Source organism: Mustela erminea, chromosome 3 (genome assembly GCF_009829155.1).
Source record: "Mustela erminea isolate mMusErm1 chromosome 3, mMusErm1.Pri, whole genome shotgun sequence".
Lineage (NCBI taxonomy): Eukaryota > Metazoa > Chordata > Mammalia > Carnivora > Mustelidae > Mustela > Mustela erminea.
The window spans coordinates 41,599,440-41,623,259 of record NC_045616.1 but is presented as its reverse complement, the minus strand read 5'-3'; positions in this window follow the sequence as shown (position 1 = coordinate 41,623,259).

The window sequence follows — 23,820 nt, the reverse complement described above, 5'->3', positions numbered from 1 at the left end:
GCCAAAATAATACTATTCTACTTAGCTCATAGGCAGTGATTAGCTAATAAATGTAAATTTCTTTGTAAACTTGAAAGCACCCTAAAGCAGAATAAATCCTCTGTACATGAAGAACTGTTAAGTCATCTTTGTCACTTCTAATTTCACTTTGATGGGGAAGCCACATCTCACCTCTGCTCCTCCTTCTGCATCTCTGTGGTATGACAGCCTCTGTTCACTTCTCCGTAAGGAGCCACATTTGGTAGCAGCAGGGAGCCTGTGCGTGTGTCTATATTCTGAATGCCTCATTTACTACTTTCTGTGGCTCAAATGCAGTGACAGAACAGGACTTTGACAGTTGGTGGAAAGAGAAATTTCAGCAATAGTAATAACTTGAATATATAGGCAAAATTTTTAACATTATCATGACTTATTGCTAGAAGACGCTGAATAAATGCATTAGACACACATCAGCTCTTTTAATTACCATTTTAAAGCTTCACTAGTTCTTTTATCCTTTATGTTTAATAAGCTATTATAACTGTTTCATATTATCTTCGAATTAAACTTTTCTTCCATTAGAAAATGAAACCTTTAAAAATGATTGAAATATTTTAGTGCATAGTTGAAAAGTGTTTCAAAGTGAAAAAGTCACAGATAATTCTCCTTGCTTTTCTTTCATATATGTGTATGTACATAATAATGGAAGAAACTCTTCAACAAAACCTGTATTTTATAAGGCAAAAACTTGAGACCTGCCATGGGAAGGGGAAAATGAAGTCCTATACCTTCCTAGGAGATCTGGGTAGAGGATCTGAGTTAATAACAGCTGTAATGTATAACACAGATGCTAGTATCAGCCTCTAGGTCCCTTGAATACAAAATATGATTTTATTGTTTTTTTTTTATTATTGTATTTTCTGATACTCAGATGGCTATGTTAAGTGAATTACACTAACTTAATTTATGGCACATTATCATCAATGATTCATGCAATCTCTCTCTTGTTTTACTCATTTATTTATTCCCTTCTTTTCCCCATGCTCCACTTCTATTCCCATTTATCTGATACTCGTTGTAATAATACCATTAATATGTTTAATGTGTTTTTGATGTGTGTATATTTTGGCAAATGTGTATCACTTTGTGTTCATGTATTTTTTTATACTTTATATATTTTATTTAGCTTTTTAATTTATATTTTATTTATTTACATTTTAATGTTAAATGATTTATATTTATATATTATATATTTTGTTATTTAAAACACACTTTACAAATATAGTATTTTTTAATCTACCCATTGCTTAAAGATCATGTAGTAGAAAGATGGTTTTCTTTTTTTTTTTTATTTATTTTCAGCGTAACAGATTTCATTGTTTATGCACCACACCCAGTGCTCCATGCCATACGTGCCTTCCTTAATACCCACCACCTGGCTCCCCCAACCTCCCACCCCTGCCCCTTCAAAGCCCTCAGATTGTTTTTCAGAGTCCATAATCTCTCATGGTTCATCTCCCCTTCCAATTTGTGTTCATGTATTTTTAATGCACTTAAGTGGTATTGTGCTCTATATGATAATCTCTATCATCTTTCTTCACCTTTATCTTTAATGTTATGCTCTAAGAATATTCATGTTTCTTTGTGTACTTCTAATCCCTTACTTCAACACTCAGTATTTCCTGCACATTATTCTGTGGTGTACATCAACTTTGTTTTCTCTTCTACTCTTCTAGTAGAATCCGACAAACTCTCTATTACTATGAATATTGCTGCAATGAGGATCAATATACACATCTCTCCAATGACTTCTGTGAGAATTTCTTAGAATTATACACCAGGAGTGGAATTCCTGGATTCTATCTAACTCATACATAGTTTATTTTATTAGGAAATGACAGTCTCTCCAGAAAGAGTGTAATAATTTATATTCTCAGCAGCAGAAGAAGGAAACTCATACAGGTCTTATCTATGCCAGTCCTTTGTATTATCTAGCTTTTTAATTTTGGGGGCCATTTTATAGGTATAATATATCTCATGGCTTTACATATATAATGCTCTGTTCACTAATAATTATAAACTTTTTCTTAATGTTTCTTAGCTTCTTTTGATTTCCTCCTCTGATTTTACTTATTCTTACTTGTTTTTATTTATTTGTCAACTTCAATTCCTTTGTCAGTTTTTCTATAAGGGATGACTTGTTGGTTTGGGTGGCATTCTAATTTTTGTTTCCCTGTCACAGTAGACTTTAAGATTTTTTTTTTAATTTATTTATTTGACAGAGAGAAATCACAAGTAGGCAGAGAGGCAGGCAGAGAGAGAGAGAGAGGAGGAAGCAGGCTCCCTGCTGAGCTGAGAGCCTGATGCGGGACTCGATCCCAGGACCCTGAGATCATGACCTGAGCCGAAGGCAGCGGCTTAACCACTGAGCCACCCAGGCGCCCTCACAGTAGACTTTAAATATCTTTTTCTATTCTATTCGATATGTACTAATTTTGTTCAGAATCCATTTTGAATACACATTCTTTGTTTTCTGTTATGTAAACAAATGCAGTTTTTTGCCTTAAGATTTGTGTCTTTGAAATTTTAAGAAATCCTTCTTTTTCATGAAGACACTTTTCAACATTTCCTTCTAATGTTTTTATAGTGTTACATTTAACACGTAGTATTTAATTATTTTGGAATCCTCTTTTGATGTGATAAGCTCTCTTTCTATTGCACTGAGCTATTGTCTATTTCGATCTGAGACCATACCATATTTATTATTGTGGGTTCTTAATCCATCTAATTATCTGGTTGCTCAATTTTAGGGATCTTAGGGGACCATAAGGTCATGTGGTCCGAATTTCCATCTGATCCCCAAATCTTTTATAATGTCCCTAATGAATCATCCTCAGCCTGTGTTTCGTCAACTCTGCCGATGCTTCTCCAAGTAATCCACGCTATTGTTGATTAGGTGCCTTTACACATGATCTTTGCACCTTGAAATGACATCTGTTCCACTGTAACTCCTACGCTTTCACCATAGGTGGCTCCTCTGGGGCAAAACAAAAGATTTACTTCATCTAATACATGACAGTTCTTTAGCTATCATTGTGATCTTCAAAGACGTATCTTTCCCCTCTAGATTTAATACCTCAGCTACTTTATCTGTCCTCAGGTGCTCTGATATTCAGAAGCCTCTCAATTCTAGCTATCCTCCTCAGTGCACAATTCATTTGATCTTTGATCCTTTTAAAACACTGTATTTGTAACTGGAAAATAATTCAGATGTGGTCTGGGAAGCATATAGTATAGTGAACTTCTTGTCTCTCTTCATATGGGCTCTTTCTGGTTGCTCCTTCCATGGTTAAGTTAATATAACTTACAAATGGTAGCACATCTTAAGGAACAATTAAAAAAAAAACAAAAACCTCAAGTCTACTAATTACTACCACTGGTATGAATCTTAATCTCATCAGAGAAAAAAAATAAAGCAGTATATTTAGTGCAATTAAATTTATGATTGCAAAATCTTCCTTTAATGACCAAATTCTCAGAGACCTTTGACTTGCTATTTGTCGAGATTTGCGCCAAGACTGCCCATATCTATGGTCACACTTCACAAAACCGGCATTAAGTACAGTACCTCTGGTATTTTGACTTATCTCACAGGAGATCTAGTTTCCTTGGACCACTCCAAGTTAAATTGGCCATAATAATGCTGTGACATGTCTCTCTCCTATTTTTAGGCCATATTTCCTCTCACATCATTTGGCTCTCAGCATGGAGGTATCTAAAAAAATATTAGAAGGATGATTTGCCCCCTCTAGGCAAGAAGGGGGCAAACCTTAAGAACCAGTGACAGGTTCCATGTGAGGAGAACCCAAAATGTGACAAATCTTGTCAACTATACGACATAGTACTGCAGGTCTGTCAGCTCACTTTCAGTGTTCTAGTAAAGTATTAGTTACATCACATCCTCATGTAAATTCCAGCTGTGTGTCCTGAACTGGGAAAAGTCCTGGTGACTTTCATGGGGGGTGTTGTTCATTGAAGTTCATTGCATTGAATTCTCTTAGTTCTTTTTCCCATACATTCCTGCCTACACTCTTTGAAAAATAAATACTTTTGCTACTTTGAGCTCCAATGTATTTCCCTAAGCATTTCTAGCCTATTTTGACAGGCTGTCTTTAGGTTGCTTTGGACAATCTAAGCAATTTGACTGAATGCATTTAGAATCAGCTTAGAAATCTATGGAGCTTTGTCTGATTATATACTAGCATGATTTATCTCATCCTTCAAAATCTAAGTCCAAGGTTATCTCTTCAGTGATGTCTTCCTCTGTTAGAATTAATGCTTTGCCTTTTTATACTTTCTTCAAAGACAATTCACAACATGATTCTAGTATTTATTCACTTATTGAGAAAACATTTGAGTTCCTATTACAAATCAAACTCTGTGTTAGGGACTAAAGGTTCATAGTTGAACAAAAGTTAACTCCTTGCTTTAAAGTAACTTACAATCCAGTTGTGGAGATAGACATGTAAACCCACTTGCATAACAGGAAAATGTAGGATCATACCAGTTAAATTTTAACAAAAACTTTGTTTACAAATAATAATAATAATAATAATAATAATAATAATAATAAATGCTAAACACAATTTCAACAAAGTGTGATAACTCTCAGGGTAAAGATATGTGTGAGAGATAGAGTTTGTGTAGGGAAGTGATCAAATTGCCTTGGATTTGAGTCAGTTAAGGTTAGCCACATGAGACATTTGACTTGGGTCTTGAAGAAAAAGCTTGTTTGGTATATATTGCAGTCCAGCTTGTTTGGTATATATTGGCTTCCACCGTCAAAACGCTGTGCTGCTTGGACTAGAAAACATGAGTTCTTTATTTCTGAATTATCACTGCCTGGCAAGAAAATGGATCTATAGCAAGTTGTCAAAAATATTGTGTTCTTAAACCAGGGACTATGTCTATGATAATCATAAATGCTGAATAGCTTACCTTCAATAAAACATTCCTCCTAGTTAACCATATAAATAAATTAGAACTGCTAGGGAAAACAAAAACAAAACCACTAAACTGTGAAAAGGGGAAAGTAAGGGGCATACTGGGGGCACTTATTCATTCAAAGAAACACTTATTTCTAGTGTTCAAGGAAAAAGGAGGGAGAAAGATAGTGGCAAATGTGTTTCTAATCTGAAAACAACCAGCTTTGTCATTTCTACTCCCTCCACAAATACTCTCCCACACAACCATGCAGTCTTCTAAGAGGTGTTTCTCATTATTAGTTTTCAAAAACAGTTACTTTCACACTGACTCGCACATCCCTCTAACAATTATTGAACTCAAAAATAATGGCCATATCCTAGATGCTATGCAAGTCATTTCAGTCATCTCCTTTACTAAATATAAAACTCCTAAGGTGTGTGTGCCTTCTCCCTGTAGTGCAGATAAGTAAAATGAAGTTCGTTAAGTTTATCACACCACACAAGAAGCAGAAGCCTGAAACTAAGCCTGCCTAAGTCTGAACTCTAGGCTTATTTTATTAAATCACTCTACCTGCCTAATATATATTTATAAATGTGGCATAAATTAAAGAGATTTATACAATCATGAACCAGCCATAGGAGCAGTGTAATTTTCCTGCGATTCGGAGGCAGCCAAAACAAAGCCAGTGGTTAAGGAGAACTTTAGACTCTGGCCAGTCTTATGTGTTGGGAGGAAGTTTGTGAAGATGAAGGCACTATTCATAAAGGCAAGTTGTTGTAGCAATCAAGAACAATTCTAGATATAGATTTGAGATTGCAAAGGAGGTTGGGGAGATGTAGGTACAGAAATAAGTTAGGAGGGGTCAGTTGGTAAGTTACCCAACCAATGCCTGGTTCCTTTGAGCATATTAGGCATTGGATTACCCAAGCTGTTTCACTTTTTGAGCAGTGACGGGTGGCCAGTTGAGAACAATGAATAAAATATATTACAGTGGCGATTTGAGTTAGATCTTCTTCCCTGGAGACCAGTATAGCGCTTAGACCATAGCAAACAGGGTCTTTCCTATGACTTGGATTATTTTTCTGGAAATTTCTAAATCTGTCAGTGTTGGAACATGGTAGGGGTGGGGGAAGAGGTTGGAGGATAAAGGTAGGCAGCAGTGCTACTCTGTTATTGGGGCAGATACCCAAAGCCTGATGTAAAATATATGTAAACTCTGAATCTATGTCTTCCCTTTAAGGTGCTTTCCAACCCTCCACAACACATGTCAGTAGGGTTCAACACATGCCTCAAGAGTTTCAAGATTTTTGCATATGAGGTCACATACTTCCTTAACCGGGCTGGGGTTCCACAAGGGCCCCTGGAAAGTGGATCACTCTCCTCTGTAACTTTTTCCCCCCAAAATTACTTGAGATAAGAGACCAGAATGGTGCTGACACACTGACTTAGGGTGAGTCCCATTTACCTTTCACCAAGGATAAAGGGACTTAAATGACCAATTGAACAGAAGACAAATGTCTAAGTACCAGTTCTCTGTTCATCACTCGAAATCTTCATCATTAAATCATTATTTTTCCCACGGGCTATTAATTTTATAATACCTTTTACAGTCAAATTGCTGGTAAATGCCTAGATTCTGGGGGAGAAAAAAAATTTATCTGGCTAAGACTCTGTCGAGCTCTAAAATGAAATTCTGGTGTGGTGAGTGCAGCTGCAGAATTCAGAAGCTGGGGGCTGGGGACCATCTTTCTGGGCCAGCAACTGTTCACAAACACACTCCAATGGAGCAGGAGCAAAACTTGGTGGTACCACAATAGGAGAAGCACTACTATGGGCTCTCAAAGCTTTTTTTTTTTTTTTTTTCCCCTTAAAGGGATGATTTACAATTGAAATTTGAGTTGAACAAAAACATTTTTGATGCTCTGAAATATATTTCAACCCATGGCTACATAATTTCTATGAAGGATTTTTTAATGTAATTTGTATAATTTATTATGAGAGTCTAGAATGTGTGCTAACAAGATTTAGAGTGCTTTGATTTTTTTTTTTTTTTCTCCTGGAGGAGTGGGGGTAGAATGGAGAAGTCTTGAATAGAAGATTGAAGTGGAAAAAATAAATCTGTGAAGGCAAGAGTGATGTGGTGTGCAGTAACCAGCTCAAAGGCCTCAAAGGTGCTTCAGCAAGGCTGCCTCCAGCCCGAAGTGATGGCGTGCATCTTGGGAACTTTCCGTGAATTCTGTACTTCAAACTTCTTCATGTGGCCCTAATATAAAGGCCACAGTGTGTTCTATCAGAGGAGCCCAAGGACATGGAGTTTGGATCATTAATACAGATCCACCCACATCACAGACTCTTTCAGCTGAAAAGTACATAGAGTCCATTTCTGCTAAATAACATTGTTCTATTTCATTATTAGTTACTTCTGTTAATCTCTTACTGTGCCTAAATTATAAATCAAACCTTATCATAGATATGTATGTATAGGGGAAAAGCATAGTTATGTAGGCCTCAGTACTATCCCCAGTTTCAGGTATCTAGTGGTGGGGGTCTTGGAATGTATCCCCTGTGGGTAATGGTGGGGGAGGGTACCGTGCATTAAAAGGATTACACACCACGACCCAGAGGGATTTGTTCCAGGGATTCAAGAATGATTTGCTATTACAGTTGTGGTACAGCACATTAACAAAATGAAGGACAAAATCATATGATCATCTCAATATAGGCAAAGAAAAGCATTTCACAAAATTCAACATCAGTTTGTAATAAAAACCATCAACTAAGTGAGTATAGAGGAAACATAACTCAGTATAATAAAGGCCATATACATCAGACACACAGTTGCCATCATACTCAATGGTGAAAGGCTGAAAGTCTTGCCTCTAAAATGAGGAACAAGATAAAGATGTCCACTCTCACCACTTTTATTCAACGTTGTGTTGGAAATCCCACACAGAAATTAGGCAAGAGAAGTAAATAAAAGGCATCTAATATGGAAATTGCAAAGGAAGGCATCTAATATAGAATTGGAAAGGAAGAAGTAAAATTGTTCCTACTTGCAGATGACATGGCAATATATACATATAAAACAAAACCCTAAAGACTTCATAAAAAACCTGTTAGAACTAATGAATGAATGCAAAGTTACAGAATACAAAATCAATACTCGAAAATCTGTTGCATTTCTATATACTAATCATGAACTATCAGAAAGAGAAATAAAGAAAGTATTCCCATTTACTACTGAATCAAAAAGAAAAAAAAATACCTGGAATAAATTTAGCTAAGGAAGTAAAAGACCCTGAATACTGCAAGACATTAATGAAAGAAATCAAAGAAGACACAAAAAGATAGAAAACAAATAAATAGACATTTCACCTATTTATAATAGACATTTCGTCTCACTAATTGGAAGAATTGATATTGTCAGATATCCAAACTACCCAAAGCATCCTACAGATCAAAATTGCTATGGTGGGATGCCTGGGTGGCTCACTTGGTTAAGCATCCGCCTTCAGCTCAGGTCATGATCCCAGGGTCCTGGGATTGGGATAGACTCCCACACTGGGCTCGTTGCTCAGTGGGGAGCCTGCTTCTCCCTCTGCTTGCACCTCCCCCTACTTGTGCATGTTCTATTTTTCTCTGACAAATAAATAAATAAAATCTTTTTTTTAATTGCTATGGCGTTTTTCACATACATAGAACAAACAATCTTAAAAGTTGTATGGAACCCCAAAATACCCTGCATAGCCAAAGCTATCTTGAGAAAGAACAAAACTAGAGACATCACACTACCTGATTTAAGTCTATATAGCAAAGTCTAGAAAGTCTAGAAATAAACCCCTGCATATATGGTCAGTTAATTTAAGACAAAGGAGCCAAGAATATACAATGGGGAAAAGATAGTGTCTTTAATATAAGGTATTGGAAAACAGGACAACCACATACAAGGGAATGAAAATGGACCAATATCTTATAGCACACATAAAAATTAACTCAGAATGGATTAAAAACTTGAATGTATGACCTGAAACCATAAAATTTCTAGAGCAGAAAATGAACAGTAAGTTCTTTGACATAGGTATAAATGTTGTTGTTGTTGTTTTTAATCTGAATGCAAAAAAAAAAAAAAGTAATGGGATTACATCATATTGAAAACCTTCTGCACAGCAAAGGAAATCACCAATCAAATATAAAGGCAACATACTGAGTGGGAGAAAATATTTGAAAAATCATATATCTGATAAGGAGTTAATACCTAAAAGATATGAAGAACTCAGATAACTCAATAGGAAAAAAAAGATTAAAAATGGACAGAAGATGTGAATAGACATTATTCCAAGAGGGTATACAAATGGCTAACAGGTAATTGAAACTTTTGTTCAGTATCTTTAATCATCTGGGAAATGCAAGTTAAAACTACAATGAGATACGACTTCATACCTGTTTAGAATGACTGTTCCAAGAAAGGCACTATAACAAGTGTTGGTGGGGATGTGGAGAAGAAAGAAACCATGCATTGTTGGTGGGAATGTAAACTGGTGCAGCCAAACAGTATGGAGATCCCTTAAAAAATTAGAAATAGAAGTACCATATAATCCAGAAATTCCACTTCTGGGTATTTATTCAAAGAAAATCGAAACAATAACTAGAAAAGATGTATGTATCCCCATGTTCATTGTAGCGTTATTTACAATAGCCAAGATATGGAAACAACTTGAGTGTCTACTGATCAATGAAAACTGAATAGATAAAGAAATACATATATTCATGCATATAATTCATGTAATAATGTATAATAATGCATATATAATATATAGTGATACATATAATATGTAATTACATGGGTATAAAATAAACATATAAGAACATATATAATACATAATAATTATTGTTCAGCCATAAAAAAGAATGAAATCTTGTCATTTGCAGCAACATGATGGAACTTGAGGGCATTATGCTAAGTGAAATAAGTCAAACAAAGACAAATACCATATGATCTCTCTCATATGTGAAGTAAAGCAAAATGAAAGAAAATAAACTTATCAAAAACCAAGTTCCTGGATACAGAGAACAGACTGGTGGTTGTCAAAAGGAGGGGTGGTTGGAGACTGATTTTTGTCTTTTTTTAAATTTTAAATTGTTTAAATAATAATAATAATAATAAAGAATAATATTAATTCTGAGTGGCATTATATGGGTCCCTGGGAATATATTTTAATACATACCAATATATGTAAATATATCTCTATATACCTATGTCTGTATCTATCTATATCTATATCTATATATCTTATACCTTTTTGGACATTAGTATTTACTCTATAATATAACATATTATATATTATGACATATTTTATAATAAAATAAATATAAATTCATAATTTATAAATTTTAGGAATTTAATAATAATTTCTTTATAATATATTTATATAAATTCATATAAATTTCTATGAATTTATATATATTTATATTTATATATAAATACCTGTTTAGGCATTATTTTTATTTGCCTAGCTCCTGTGGGCACTTAAATTTATTATGACCAGGTCAAAAAAAGGTCATCTAGGTAAATAAGTCAAACTGATATGAAGTATAAGTACTGTAGTTGGGGGAGAATACTTCTAAGTATTTCTAAGAAATGTTGAAAATAAGGAAATTTATAAGCTGAAATATTAATGATATTAGGCATTTATATATTGCCTTCTCTTAATGATCTTTACCAGAAAGCTATTTTTTCCAATGTATCAGGAGTTATCATTGTCATCTAGCAACATGTTCAAAAAATTATTTCAGAGGCACAAGTAAGCAAAATTGTGTTGTAGCTAGAATTGTGGACTGAAAGGAATAGGACATGTATTTGCCTGTGAGAGAGGGGTAAAGTCTCCCTAATTTTTTTAGGTAAAGTAGTCCATTCAGTTAAATATCACTTCAAGACCTTTCCTTTGAATCAACTTCTTTATCTTTAACCTGACCTTCTCCTTGAGTGTTTGTGTTTAAATTGTTTACTGATACCATGCGTGATAAAGGTCACAGTCAGTAATATGCCCTATTTCATATTTTACATCATGCAGGTCTAATGTTTCTGACCAAACCCCAAAGGAATGAGTGTTAGTCTCAGAGTTCAGCATTAAGAAAATAATTGAATTTGTCTGGCTCTACAGTATAAAATGATTTGAAGGACAAAGAGGAGTAATAGTCTGAAAGGCCAAGTCAGAAAGAGGAGCAGTGTTTGGAGAATATTCTTATTTTCCCCCACAGAAAGCCATACTTCTGTAGATAGTTACATGAAATACTTACGCAAAAGATCTCAAGCCAAACAAAGGACAATCTTCATAATTTTCTCTTCATTTTCTGGGTATTTTAGAAAAATTCATTTCAACAGGGGTGGGAAATAGCAAGGAAAAATGGAGTGACTGGAATGGACGAGTTGGGCCATTTCCTCATTTTTACTTTGCATGTAGTGTAAAATTACTTCAGGATAAAGTCAAGTTGGGACTGTGTGGCTTTATGGAAAAATAGTTGTAGTTATAAACTTAACAGGTTAAAATCAAGGACTCTCTTGGTTTTTCAGAATATCACAAACTTGAGCCATTTTTACCAGCTTCTAAAATGTCTTGAGTATGTACTGTGCTCCGAGCACTATTCTAAGCACCTTGGATGTGCTCTCTTAATCTGTTCAATGTCCCAGTGCTGGAGATACAGTTATATCCCTCTTGTATGGAGGAGAACCCGAGGTCGAGAGTCTAAATAGCTTGCCCAAGACCACAGAGCTAGTGGTAAGCATAGGATTTGAATCCCAGGCCAGATGCCTTCCTCACAGGTTGCTGACCACTAGGTCTAGAGCTTAACATTTTGCCTTTGCTGCATCTAGAATGCCTGCAAAACACGTCCTTTTCTCAAAAGTCTGTAATTCATATTTCAAGAGTCTTAAAACTATCTTTAAAGTGAGGAAGGAAGTCTGCTCCTCACTTTCTGTTTTACCAATAGAGAAACAGGGTCCACACTCAGAGTCTCACGCTGAGGTAAGTGTCCCAGAAGAAACTAGGACTCAGGACCTCTGTCATGTTTCAGGACTCCCAGGGGTCTGTATACTAGACCAACTGATATTTCTTGACTGTTTACTGTTTTCTGGGCACTGTGCCAATTTTATTTGCTTCATCTCACTGCATTTCCTCTCAAAAATTTTGCATCTCCTCAAACTTTCTGCATTTTTAATTCTTCATTGGAAATCTTCCTTTCATCAAAAAATAGGAACCACATTTTTAGACCTCTCTTCTTCAGAGCAGTCATCAGAGTGATTGCAAACGTAGGTGGACTGAGTGAGAAGTCACTGGAAGGAGACAGATGAGGCAGGTAGATTGACATACACAACTTTACTCTTCCCTTGCTCTGAGGAGCTGACAGTAATTTACCTGAGATTCAACTTGTTCCTCCCTGTTTCAATCTACTCTCTTGCCTTTTTCCTACTACACCATCATTTCCTCCCAAATGATAAAATTTGTCCAGGGTAACTTGTCCATGCTTTAAACATGTCTCAAAATACCCTTAATAAGAGAGTCAAGATGGGGCCCTCATTGGTTCCCTTTGTCTGTGCTGTTTCTATTCTTACAATATTATAAATGTTCTACCTCCCCATATGGAATAGAAACTCTCTAGAAAGTTATGATAGCTTTATATATTTTATAAATATGTTATAAAATTGAAAAGTCTAGACAGACTTATAGGTATTCTTTGATAGCAAAGTATCTATTTGTACTATTGACTTTCCCTTGACTTGTTTGTACCTTGAGGAATAATAGTCTGAAGGCTAGGGCTGAAATGCCTTTATTATCATTAACTGAAAAGCAGAATGAATGCACGTTGACCTTAAAATATAAAGTAATAACAGCAACGTGAAGAAAGTGTATTGTCATTGTTAGTGGAAAATTATATTGATGCAGGTATTAAAAGGTAATATACATTATTTTCAACGAGATTTTATTAAAGATCAACCTTTCTGAAAACAATCCTAAAAACACCCTTTGGACTTTCTTTGTTATTCTCTTTGTTACTTTTACAAGGTTCTTTCAGAAAGTACCAATTTTATTTTAAAGTCTTAATCAATATTTCACACAGTGAAATCTTTTCCTTTGACACAATGAGTTATCAAAGCATTTTTTCTTCCTGAGGCAGCAGCTTTGAGCTGTAACTGACAATAGATCTTGTGGATACTGTCTGTGTCAAGATTAGATCAGACACCATGGGGATTCCTTTTCATGTTTGTAACTCTTAAATCAGCATAAGCAATACACAAATTCCTCCATTCTAAAGGTGAGTTTTCCTCAGTGGAATGACTATTGCTGATCGTATTTGATTTTCATTACTTCAAAAACAAAATAGAACTGTATAGCTGGAAATCGTACCTGAATATATACTTATCTGACACTTTCATTTTCTCCAAAACTACAGTAAAAACTTCTCTTTAATATATTGTCTACAGTTTAAATGGCATATGCAATTAAATCTTTCAAGTAAAATATTAGTCCTCTGTTAATACAAACCCTTTCTTTTTATTTATTTATTTATTTATTTAAAAAATTTTAAGATTTTATTTATTTATTTGACAGAAATCGCAAGTAGGCAGAGAGGCAAGCAGAGAGAGAAGGGGAGCAGAGAGGCTGATGTGGGGCTCTATCCCAGGACCCTGGGATCAACACCTGAGCCCAAGGCAGAGGCTTTAACCCACTGAGCCACCCAGGTGCCCTACAAACCCCTTTTTATATTTGAAAAAAGAAAAGGATGAGTTACCATCTATTCCTGAATATATATCTGTTTTCTTGTTATGTTTAATTATAGTTATAGTTTCTGATTGTATTTGTGCCAAGAGAAACATTACTCCCCATTAAGACACTGAGAAAGGTTTTGCGATACTGGTTGAGTGCAGTCTGACATTGGACTGTTGTGGGCTTGAATCCTGCCTCTGCCACTTACTAGTTGTGTGACCTTGGGCAAGTTACTTAAATTCTCTGAGTCGCATATTCCTTAGGTACAACAGTGCCTGACTCACTGGCCAGGTAGAAGGATTTAATGAGATAATCTACCTAAGAACTTAACCCTGTTCTTGATATATACTGGATGTTTCATACATTATCAGCATCCTACATCATTCATTAGCATCATTATTATTTATGTAGTAAATGAAAGAAGAATTGCCACCTCCCCCTGTCTTTTATGTCTTTGAGTATTTTATTAGCCTTTTTCTTTCTTCCTTTTTTTTTTTTTTTCCCAATGAAGTCTAAGAGGTAAAATAATGTCATTTCTTGAGAGTAGAAAGCAATCGGGGTGTAACTAATATAGCCTTCTGGGGGTAACATTTTATACATGGATTTTCTTAAGCAGTCAATATTCTTTTAATATTAGATAGCTCCAGATTTTTATGATTTCAGTGTTCTGTGAACCAGCCAACCTGAAGAATTCTTAAAGAAAATTGCCAACGCTGGTCGGTTCCAAGAAAAACGTACAGTTGGGCTATGAGGGAAATTTGCTTCCTATTCAGCTAATATGGCATCAGGCTCTGTTAGGGGAGGTAATGGCTGTCTTGATTATTGATGACCATCTGGATGCTTCCCTGCTTCAGAAGAATTGGATAAGTGGAAGATGAAGTCATTTTCTAAAGCTTGGCCCACTGCCCTGCACTCTCTTCACTCTGACCGTTCAGACAGTGGGCACATAATAGCAAGAAAGGAAGTGTGATGCTGACATGAAAAATGGGGTTAATGAACCACGAAGATGAATAATACAAACAAAACCATTTTAGCAAAGTAGAGTTTGCATTTTTGCTCCATAAACAATGAGCGTACACTCCAGAAATTAGCCAGCTTTTAAAATTTTAATTAATTTGAAATGTTAGGTGAATCTTAGGTATCTACTTCCTTGTTGAAGGCTGCAGGGACGTTAAACATCAACAGAACTTCTGGGAAAGGGAATTTTTCTGCATCCAGGAAATCTTACAGATGGGAAATTTTCATATATGATGCTAATACTTTCAAGTAGGGTCTAAAAACATTCCTTTACATAATCCTGTAATTAAGGCATTCTATGCCTTAATTTTCTGCAATATATTCAGAAAATATTTAGGAGAACTACTGATATCCTAACTACATGAATGATAAAAATAGATCTTTAAAAGTATATGATATAATTATTTGGAGAATTAAATGTTTACGGAGAAGAACTGAAAGGTGTTTTAAATAAGATCTCCTTCTTCCCCTTAGCGAGACTTATTCCGAGAGTTTCTGTTCTACAGGAATTATTATATCCAAATCACACTTTCATTTCCTGAATAAAGGTACTTCTTTAAGGATGTGCAAGTGAATTGGAGTAACTGTCTTTGCAGAGCAAGGGCCCTTAAACCCACGGCTTATTCCTCATATGCGTCACCTCTCCCAGGTGAAAACAGTCAGGTACATTATTCCAGATCAGCCCCTCTCAAAGAAAATTTCCTGTTTGATCCTAAACAGATTATCTAAAAACAAGCTTCCAAGCCAGTGGTAATCAGAAATTAATTAAAACAAAAAGAGAATGTTTATAAATCCCATTAAAAGCCTGAAAGTAGACACAACAACAACAACAACAACAAAAAAAAAAAAAACACAAAAAGTGGACAAAAACAAAACCCAGCTCTCTTACCATTTGGCCCTCACTTCTATCTGGAGAGTACGTTTGTGTGTTTCTAGTCTATACAGCCTTAGGTGAGCGAGGTGATATCCTTTCATGGGGACCACTTGATAGTTTATGCCACAGGGGCAGGTGCCCCCAGGGTGAACAATGCCGTCTCTTTGTGACGCTAAAATGGGACTGCCATTCTCCATCTGCAAATCCTCTGTCTCCGCTAAAATGGGACTGCCATTCTCCATCTGCAAATCCTCTGTCTCCGCATGCTACCTGTTCTCGGAGAAATGTTACTAAAGCCTGGAGGTACCTGCTTATATAATAGAGCTGTGCCGAAGAAGCTTTTTATCCACCTCACTGACAAGCGTATCACATTCTCTTAGTCTAGGAATAACTATCTTTCAACCCCAGGCCGTCAGCAACTAAAAATGAAAACAACAACAACAACAACAACAACAAACTTCCTATGGCTTTAGCTCATGTTATGAATCATGTTGGTAAAAGATTCTCCATCTTCGGTCCAAAAGGCTATTTTTAAATATTTAGAATAAATTACTGAGAGAGACCATAAATGTATAAAATTATTAAATACTCTTTTTTGAGGGAGTATTATAACTTTATCTTCAAAAGGGAAACCTTCAGAAATAAGACAGGATCTGATAAAGAGAAATCCTCTGTGGATGATTTTTAGGGCTTTCCTTCCTAGAACACATGTATTGAAGCACATGAGCGACTTCTCTGTGTATACATATAGTGATATTTCTGTTGGTGTCAGGTATGATGGATTGCTATGGTTTTGCAAAGCCGTGCTTTGTGTCTTTATAAAATAAATCATGTTTCAAAAAGTCACTGACTTTTTTTTTTACATATGCTGACATTATGTGGAAACATGTTACATTAAAGGAAGTTTGTATATTAAATACTATTTAGTATTTATATTAGAAGATTCAAGTGTATAACATGTGTATCTTGGTATCTTCCTTTTCTCAATATTTTTGAAGATATGTGCACCCCCAGGTGCTTGTGCTAATTCCCTGATGATAAAATATGTGAGAAGCTATAAAAAATGCTAATGTCTGTATAAACAGTGACTTTCAGTTGGTTTGGAGATTTGGAATTTTAATTCCTCTCTATGGAAACTGGTTGCAGTCCATTGCTCCTTCTCTGGGTTCCTGCTTCACTGGACAGCTGTCCTAATCATAGTCTAATAGGGCACAGACTGCTTCCTGCTTGTCCACTTTCAGGCTTTTAAGGGCATTTATAAACATATGCTATTTTGCCATTCTGTTCTCTCTGAGGGCACCAGACTAGGAGTTTCTTGTTTATCAGTTTATTTTACCCTAGAGCTCACATGGTTCCTGGCATACAGTGGGTGCTCAAAGCCTAATTTTGAGTGAATGAGAGAAAGAATGACTTCCTCCCATCGGCTGATCCCTGAGAAGCTTATGTGTCCACAAGCATGTGAAGAGATCACTAAAATGAATTTCTTACTGGCCTTACAGGAGCTACATCTCCCCTGCCTCAATTCCTTGACTGACATCCAAGATGGAATCGTCCTGGTTATCTGTCTCCTCTCCTCTTCTCAGGTGACACAATTTTGTGCCCCCTTTAGCATGGGACATCTTTTTTCAGCCTTCCTGCTTCCACGTACTCTATGATTTCTGAAATCTACATTCTAGGGGCGCCTGGGTGGCTCAGTGAGTTAAAGCGTCTGACTTCAGCTCAGGTCATGATTTCACGGTCCTGGGATCAAGCGCCGAGTCAGGCTCTCTGCTCAGCAGGGAGCCTCCTTCCTCCTCCTCTCTCTCTCTCTCTCTGCCTGCCTCTCTGCCTACTTGTGATCTCTGTCTGTCAAATTTATAAATGCAATCTACATTCTGTGATTAACACTTGTATAATCACAATCACTATCTACTCAAAGAAAGTTATCTTCACTTGTTTTCTTTAACCGACAATGCATTTGCCCTGAAAGCATCATTTTCCCTTCCATATGGAGGACTGCAACATGCCACACCCCACCTTCCTCAGTGTTGGTACAAGGACTTGACATTCTCCTCATTTTTTACTTTCAGGTAAGAAGTTCTCTATTCTCATGGAAATACCTTGATTCTATGGTTGCAGACATACTGGAAAAGATTATGTAGGCATATTAATGGTGCAAATCTCAGCACGATTAGGTTTTTTTTCTTTTTCCTTTGTAATTTTCTTCATTGTTTGAATTTTTACTAACATGCATATATTGTTTTACAGCCTGAAGTTATTTTTTCCTCTTGTTTTTACTAGCTTATTGAGATGGAATTGTGTATGACATTGTGTAATTTTGAACATGTGCACATGTTGAATCAATACACATATATTGCAAAATGATTATATCATATATATATATAAAACACATTCATGATGCCATAAAATTTACCATTCCTTTTTGGTGGTGAGAACAGTTAAGATGTATTCTTTACTGACTTTCCAATATGTACTGTAGTATATGTAACATTACATCTTCAGACCTTATTTATCTTATAACTGGAAATTTGTACTCTTTGACCAATATCTCATTTCCCTAACCACCAGCTGCTAGTAACCACCACTCTATGTTTCTATGAGTTCAACTTTTTTTAGATTCTACAAAGAAGTGAAATCATACAACATTTACCTATTTTTGTCTGACTTATTTCACTTAGCATAATGCCCTCAAGTTTCATACATGTTTTCACAAGTGGCAGGATTTCCTTCTTTTTCATGGCTGGATAATATTCCATTGTATATATGTGTAGGGTGTGTGTGTGTGTGTGCACACGTGTGTGTATCTCACATCTTTTGTATCCATTTGTTTCTTGGTGGACACTTTTTAGTTGTTTCCATGTCTTGCCTGTTGTGAATAATGCATTGGTGAACAAGAGAATGGAGATATCTCTTTGAGATCCTGTCGTCATTTTTTTTTCAGATATATAAGCAGAAGTAGAATTGCTGGATCATGTGATAGTTCTGTTTTTAGTTTCTTGAGGAAATTCCATTCTGTTTTCTATAGTGACTGCATCAATGCACGTTCCTACCACCAGTGCACAAGTGTTGTCTTTTCTTAAAATCCTCACCAACACTTTTATCTTGTCTTTTTTTATGGTAACCATTTTAGTAGGTATGAGGTGATAATCTCATTGTGGTTTTGATTTACATTTCCCTGATTAATGATATGAAGCACCATTTCATGTATCTGTTTATCATTTGTATCTTTCCTTTAGAATGATGTCTGCTCTGTTCCTCTCTTCATTATTTAATTGGATGGGCTGTTCTCTCTCTATTTTTTTTCTGTTGAGTTATATGAATTCTTTATACATATTTGATATTAACTTTTTATCAGATATATGATTTGCAAACATTTTTTCCCATTCTCTAGGTTGCCTTTCAATTGTTGGTATTTTCTTTTGCTGTGCAGAAACTTTTTAATTTGATGTGGTCTCACATATTAAATTTGCTTTTGTTGCTTGTGCTTTTAGTATCATATCTCAAAAGATTGCTGCAAAGACCAATGTCAGGGAGCTTTCCCCCTATGTTTTCTTCCAAGAGTATTATGATTTGCGATTTTATGTTAAATCTTTAATCTCTTCTGAGTTAATTTTTGTGAGTGTTGTTAACATAGTGTTCTCCTGTGGCTGCATGTAAATGCACAGAGGAGTGCACTTTGGCAAGTTGGGGGGGGGGGCATGGGGGACCACAGGGTTCTACATTGTCTTCTTGCATTCTTGCAGGCACAGAGGTCTGAGCTAGCTTCTGGTGTGGTTCCTGGGCTCCAGTGGGAACAAATAAGGGGAAGTTAGAGACTGGTGTCAGCAAGTGGTGCAAACATTGATGAAATCTTCAGGGTGTCTTCGCAGTGATGCTGGCCTTTGGTTCCTTTTTTGGTGACAAAAGTTTCTGAGTTTATCCATAGAACAAGTCACTGTGAACTTCACCCTCTCCCACCACATAGCTGCTATTGATACTCCCTTATTATCTTTCTTTTTTCTAGCTGTTTTTATAGGTCTCAGCTTAACTGGTCTGGGTGCAGTGAAATGAAAGTGGGACCTTGGTATGGTGCCCCCAAAAGCTGGAGAAGATGGTAGCTCACCCGTTCCTTCTTTCTTTGCAAAGAGAACTCATTCTATCTAGGAAGTACCCTCTTGGCACTGAGCAACGCCAGCTTGGGGAATAAGATGATGCTGCAAGATGAAGCTGTCTCCCTTCTCTTCTTATGTAGTTATTCTCAGATTTTTGTTCCATTGCACTTCTAAAATTTCTTGAGTGGACTCCAAAGCTCTCCCATAGCTGATTTTATTCGTAGATAGCTAATTGTTGATTTTTGTTGGAAGATAGAGGCTAGGATCTCCTACATCTGCATCTGCCAGTTTGGTAATTTGACTCTCAGAAGAGCTATTTTTAAATTAAAGAGCTTCCAGTTCATGTCTAGCTTGTGCTATTACATTTTACAGTCTTCTACATATACATTACCTTGCCTTGCCACCAGCAGCCACAATTCTTGAAGCCTCTAGAACCTGGATCTCCATCTTCCTTCTTCCATTTCTAACATTATAGTAGGTAACTTCGGTAGCCACACGGCAGAGCCAATCAATATTCTAGCTTTACAAACCCTTAATCTCATCCTCAGAGATGTTCATCTCCCTTCCACACTAGTCACACATTTTCTAAGGCCAAAGATCTTCTCACCTCAACTTCATCTCTGAAACTGTAAATTCAACTACTGCATGACGTCATACAATCTTTTCTCTTTCTATCTTTCTCACTCAGTAGTCATTGTTAGATATGATATTTGATCTGATCTTTTATCTTTCTCCTCTGACTAGCTCGTTCTACTGCAGAACATCTGGACCCAGATCTTCAGATGGTCTTCTGTTATAATTATTAGTAGTATTATATTTCTATAGTTATATTCAACCTGTAGTTTCCCATCATTTTCAATTATTTTACCCTATTTTCTCTATAATACTACCTGGAAAATCTTAATCCTGGATCAGTCCCAACTAAGCTATTTAATGCTGCTAAAGGAATTCCACTACATTAGTAATAGATGAATGTCAGTATAAATTATCATCTGTATATACTTTTTTCCCCTCAGGAACCCTATCTCAATACAAAGTTTCTAAGAAATTCTATTTCTTTAGGCAATTAGCAGGTATTGTGTAAGAAAACATGCTCCTTGATCAAATTGTTTTGGGGAAATGCCAGAAATCATAAAATCAAACAGGTCTGACACAATATTCAAAGAGGCTGTATTAAAAGGCTACCATGTATGATGAATGTCCCAAAGGTCACATAATGTAACATTACCCAGACTTAGAATGTGAAGCAAGGAACATTATCACAAGAATATTACCACCCCACACTTGCTCTTTAGCTTTTTCATTTCTACTGCCAGGTGGTATGTCCTAGTTTTCTAATCCAAAAGAATAAATGGTGTGCCAACTCTTCTGATCCCTTGGAAATCTTCTCTCTTTCCACTTACCATCAAATTTCACAGAGGAGATGGGACTCTCACTGTTCTTAAACCTTCCCTAATTTGCCTTTATTTCCACCGCAGGTCCCCACAGATGCTGCCAGACCATGGTTGCTTCTTCCCCAACTTTTATTTTTTTTTAAAGATTTTTTTTATTTATTTGACAGAGAGAGTGATCACAAGTAGACAGAGAGGCAGGCAGAGAGAGGGGGGAGGAAGCAGGCGCCCTGCTGAGCAGAGAGCCCAATGCAGGGCTCGATCCCAGGACCCTGAGATCATGACCAGAGCCAAGGCAGAGGCCTTAACACACTGAGCTACCCAGGCGCCCCCTTCCCCAACTTTTAAAAATATTCCTTCCTCTAGAATTTTTTCCCTGCCTTCCACTCCTCAATAACCTTTGACAATTCTCCTTTCTGTTTTTACAATCGTATGAGAACGTTCCTTGAGGTTTTTTATTGCAAGTGATCTTCTCTCCTCCAGTTAGATGCTTTCTATTTATTTGGATCCCTCATTATTTCTCAAGGCTTCATGCAACATCATATGTATTGATTTCCTAATTTGTATCTTTAACACGGATCCTTCTCCTGAGCTCTAGATCTTTATATAGAGCTACCTGCCAAATACTCCCACTTGAACAAATCTTAGACACCCTAGTGTTCAATAACTTCAAAATTTAAATAATTGTTCCTGTGCCAAATCAGTTTTATTCTAACTTTCCTATGAAGAACTTCCAGAAAAGAAATACTGAGGGTATTTTCTTTCTCTGGCTGCCTTCTCTCTTTACCCTGCTTAATCAACTTCAGATTCCTGTTGAATCAATCTCTAATTTATTTTTCGCATCCATTATGCCTCTTAATCCCTACTACCCATACCCTAGTTCAAATCACTGTCACTATCAGGTAGATTTCTAGATGCTCTAAACTTGGCTCATCCTCCTGGGGTTTGGCTCTCTTGAATTTATTCTTAACTTCACTATTCTGATTAAAGGCCTTGCTATTGCAAAATAGTGACCACCAGATCCTGGAATATTTTGCTATTGAAAAATAGTGACCACCAGATCCTGGAAATTAATCTTCTATTCCTTATTATTAAAATGTATATGGTCTATTGGACACCAACAATTGTCTGAATAGTGAAAATTTCAGAGAGACTAGTTATTTTCATCATAAAGAACAAAGAAATCTAAGACATACTTTTGTTCTTTTAAAAGTTTTAAAATTAAATATGTATTGTTTAGCCAAGATGCAGTACTAGAGCAAAGATGGTACAAAAATAATATCCTACTGTAAGATAATGGGAATTAAATGAGTTCTGGTTGTTGTGGAGAATCATTTCATAAAGGAGAGGACTGCTTTCCTCTTTCCCTTGCATAGTGAATAGTATTCATAGGTCTTACTGTTTTTCTAAGTTACATAGTAGAGATATGGAAAAAATAAAATATCTGAAATGTCTGGCTACCCATTTGCCTGTAATGACAGCCATGGTCACAGTCTGGACCAAATACATAAAGGTATATGGGATTCAAGTTTTTGAAAACCCAGCCAGTTATTTATTGAGTAGATGACAGTTTGAACCCTTGGTCATTATATATTAGCAATAATTCTATTGATTAACAGAATCCGTTTCAGCTGATCACAATTTTCAATGTGGTAGTCACATTGAAATACACTTAATACTGTGCTATCTGTCAGGATTACAATGTTTCTCTTTGGATGGACTCATTAGTTTTAAGTTAAGGTTTTAAATCTCTGGATGAACTCTTCAGTAAGAGAGTTCAGCTTCCTTGATTTCTTTCATTAACTTGCAACATTGTTATACTTTTTTTTCCAGTTTATTTTTTATTTCTCTCATCAGAAAGAGATCTGGAAGATCTCAAAGATCTCTCTTCAGAAGGAGAAAAGGAAACTACACTTCAAGTTCTTGCTCCGCTTCCCCCACTCTGTTACGGTTCCCTGATGACTCCTCGCAACACACCTCCCGCTCTCCCACCATACCTTATAGTTATCTTGGTTTTGTTTTATTCTTCTTTAATCACAGGGCTGGAATTATTTACTGATCTAATTTCTTCATTAGAATAGGATTTTCTGGAGGAGATATTTTCTTCACCTTTGTATGTTCAGAATCTAGCACAGAAGATGACCAGAATAGACACCAAGTAATGCTTTTGAATTCAGTAATTATGCAGAAGTGTTACCATCTCTAATATTAAAATGTCCTTATTTGTTAATGTTTTCTTTGACTACTGCCATTTTCTTTTGGGGGGTTGAAACTTTATACATCTACCAAGTTAGGTGAAGTCGTGGCTGTTTTTTCCGGTCTTAAAAATAGTCCATAGTGTTCATTCATCTCCACATGGACTCAAAGAGCACCTGTGCTGCAGCAAGCACTGTGCTAGGTGGTGAACATGAATGGTGAACATGATAAAAGTCCTCCTCCCATGCAACTTACCTCTTGGTGGGGAAGAAATAATAAGCAAAGAATTTTTTAAAAATACAGGATCAGCTCATGATAAGGTAGGAAGAAAATTAAAGTCAGGGAATATAATTGTGAAAGAGTGTTGTTTTATGTTAGGATGATCATGAAAAGGGTTCCTTGATGGTATAGAGAGGCTGTTAATGAAGTTGTTCAGAAATAGGTGAACACACAGGGAAAACAGATACATCAGCCAACTTTGAACAAATCGGGAGAAATGGCCTTGATACAACTTTTATTTTGTA